The following is a 3516-nucleotide window of genomic DNA, read 5'->3' on the forward strand; positions in this document are numbered from 1 at the left end:
TTTTAACGTTATGCACAAAGATTGTCAGTTCGCAGCCTTGGAGAAGGACTTATGGACAAAACCAAGACTAATATGGAGGTCAAGTATGACACAATCCCTTATTTGATGCTTTCATTTTTTACATTTTGAAAATGTAAATGAGAGGATGAGGTAAAGGAGGAAAAATTGCAGCAACAAGTCCGTAGACCTTAATTGTCCGAAGACCCTGGATATTCAGACAATATATGGACAATTCAGAGACCTCTGCACAACCTAAGCGTAGAAAACTGGAGTTAGTCAGCTCACATCCACCTTTATGACCATCTGTATAGCAATCATAGGCACAACATGCACAGAAGGAGGAGGGCTCTTTACCATCCATTTATTTCTAAGATTTTAGGTCATCTCAGGCTGATGGAGTCACACAAGGTGTCTCTTGCTGGAATGAGAAAGGGTTAGTCACACCTCTGCGGGCCACGCTGATGTCCTAGTATTTTCACAAGGCTTTTGAAGCAGGCTCACCTGCACATCAATTGCACAGAGCCACCTTATTTCAGCTGTGCCAGATGAGTCTCTAATGTAAACTCAGTTCAACCAAGGGCTACTGACTATCTGCTCAGAAAAATTGCTTTCTTTTAAATTCAGATAATGGCAGCTTTTCAGCCCATGTGAGGAAATTGAAGTTTTATCTGGAAATACTGCTGGGGTGGTGGTTGCAGGTTATACCAAGTACCTCCCATCCCTATCCTGTTTTATGGGTTGAATGACTACCTTGTTTTGGTGATGCTAATTAGGTATTACGGCTGTGATGCCTGATGAGAGATTAAGTAGAATTAGGGCTTTTGGACATGGAGGAAAGTGAGCATAAGACGCTGCTGAAGGACAACACCCATGAATTATAAAATAATTGGATTTACAACAGGTGTTCAGTTTGTGGACATTGCTTTTTTTCCTAATGGAAAAAAGCTGAGAGGTAAACAGGCTAGAAAAAAATATATATTCAGATTAAATGGAAAAAGGAAAGGAACCTCAGCCTTGAAGGGATTCCCTGCTCTGCACCACAGCTGCCCGTTGCAGGGCGGAGGGGCGCCCTTGGCACTGTGCTGACCACTGTGTGCCCCCCCGACATGCACTCTTAGAACCAGCCTGCAGATTCCCACCGACCCATTTCAAAGCCGTCCCCGTGAGAACCCAGCTGTGCCTGTCTGGGCTGGAGCTGATCCCTGACCTTCACTCAGCACTGCTTGGTTTTCTCTGATAGTTGGGTGAATGATTGCCAGCAGTGGTAAATGATTTACTCCGTCTACTAGAGGGACATATCCTAGAAGGGCATAGAAAAAATATAGCTATAGAGCCCCAAAGATTATGACATTTACGAGATAAATAACTAAGGATAGTGGTGATGAAAGAAGCTTATCATTCCTTTATTCCATGGTAAAAGAAAAATTTGGGAAAAGGGTCTAGATTTTCATAACAACAGAACACATAGCTGTGTTCATAGCCAAAGTTAACGTACTTTTGACAAAGCAGCTTGGTCCGGGATGCCCGGACAGATTCAGGCATTTTTGGTTGTTCAGTAAAGCAACGCTCCAGTTTATTTTGTTACGTATTAGGGCATCTTTTCCTCATGATCATAGCACTACATGTTTTTCATGCGTGTATTGTTACAGGCCCACAGAGCTGACTCCAACCATCTGGTCTCTGTGAAGATGCGGGCTACACAGCCTGGAGGTGAGAAAAACTACATATGCTGCTGGAGCTGCCTATTTTGCTGCAGGAGGCACTGGTTTATTAGTTTGCTAGATTTCCTCACTACTAAATCCAAACCACTTTAGGACTGGAGGTAGATAACTTCACTGATGTGTTGTAGACCCTTAGTCACACGGAATGAAATCTTTGCTATATTAACTTCAGCTAGATTTGCCAGTTGTTTAAAAGTCAGATGTTTAAAAACAAAGGAGAAGAAGGCATTTCTCTCTTCATGGGGTCACTGGGAGCAGCAGGGTAGCCAACAAGAGCTGCTAATGCCAGGGGTGGGCTTGGAGGGGTTTTGGTGTGATGCGGCACAGCGAGTCCGGGCTGCCCTTGGTGCTTCCCATCGTGGCCCCCCAGCCACCGCAGCGTCTGGGCACTGAGACACTCCAGGTGCCAGCACAGACTTGGGAAACCAATTAATGCAGCTAAATGAAAATGGTAGCCACCTCTATGCTCCCATCTGAACCGGGGGAACTCTCTAACTTTTAACCTTGTGATGAAGCAAGCACTTTCCTGAGTGGTATGTTCCTACTCTGTTTCTCACTAAAGGGATGAAATCCAACCTCCCTTCTCTTCTAACAACTCTCCCTTTTTGTGCTGAAGAAAATATCTTCTCTGTCTGGTTCTGCGGTGATTTGAGTGCTGGACAGTGAGACTGCTGGAAAATCACCTCTTGGCACTGTCCCGAATGAAGTTCTGCTATAGTGACAAAAAGAGATGATCGTGGTGCCCAATTCTGCCCTTACTTCTGTATGGAAAAATTGTGTGCTGAAGACTTATGCTTGCAGGTAGTTCAGGCAACATTTATTTACAGCTCTGTTTGATAATGAATTTGGAATGAAACCTAAACAATGGGCATGACCATCAGGAATGAAGGAGGAAGATTATTTTGGTTTTAGTGTTGTACTGAAGATTTAGTTGGATTTGAAAGACAAAGTTACGGCAATCAAGGCTTCAAGAATGATAGAAAGGTAGATATTATTTGAATTTATATTGCAAGGAAACACTGGCAAGAACTGAAGGGTGGAAGAGAAGTTATGAACAAAAAGTATTTCTGTGTAAAAGTATATACATGTGTGTGAGTATGTATATATATCTATGTATATATTATTAAACAGTAAATGGATACCTTGTCACAATGTCACGACTTACTATACAGAAATATGCAGGCCATTAATTTTTCAAAATAGGTGATTTAAAGCTAGATTAGAGCTTAAAACCAACCCTTCATTATTTTGCCGGTCAATATGCACTTGCCAGTGAAAGTCCTTGAGACAGTTAAGTGGCAAGATGTCCCTCTACAGTATTCAAAAATGGAAATTCTTAAAAGCCTCAACTTAAAACTACCCTTTTTTTCAGTTTTTAGGAAATGTTACAATAATTCATAGCTGTCGCTCTTCATCTGCACTCTTTGAAAAGCCACATGCTATGCAGGAAATATGCAAATAATCTTTTAAAGCTACTTTTTAACAGAAATTGTATATTTTAATTATTATTGACAGAATTAATACTTCTCTCAGTCCTATTTTTCACTCACATTGCATTAACAAGCACATACAGGTGCATACTTTCTAGATACATTAGCATCTTCCTAGATTTTTCTGGTGGGAAGTTTGAGGAGGCTGTTAAGAGGGCTGGTAAAACTCTACGTGGTTTGAGGTAACCTGCCTGAGATATTTGCCACTTGCCTGTGGTGATATCATCTTACTCTTCTGGTTTTAGCTTCACAGACCATTCCCTCGCATCTGCCAGCAACTGGTACTCAAACGAGCTCCACCATCC

The 3516-nt window shown here is 41.9% G+C and overlaps 1 long non-coding RNA gene across 1 annotated transcript; it reads left to right on the forward strand.

The window, feature by feature from the left end:
- Window positions 1-1301: 1301 nt before the first annotated feature.
- Window positions 1302-2856, forward strand: LOC135312865 (uncharacterized). Its single transcript, XR_010372484.1, has 3 exons — window positions 1302-1413; window positions 1650-1710; window positions 2284-2856. It is a non-coding gene; the product is annotated as an uncharacterized LOC135312865 (long non-coding RNA).
- The last annotated feature ends 660 nt before the right edge of the window (window positions 2857-3516 follow it).

Source organism: Phalacrocorax carbo, chromosome 3, assembly GCF_963921805.1.
Source record: "Phalacrocorax carbo chromosome 3, bPhaCar2.1, whole genome shotgun sequence".
Lineage (NCBI taxonomy): Eukaryota > Metazoa > Chordata > Aves > Suliformes > Phalacrocoracidae > Phalacrocorax > Phalacrocorax carbo.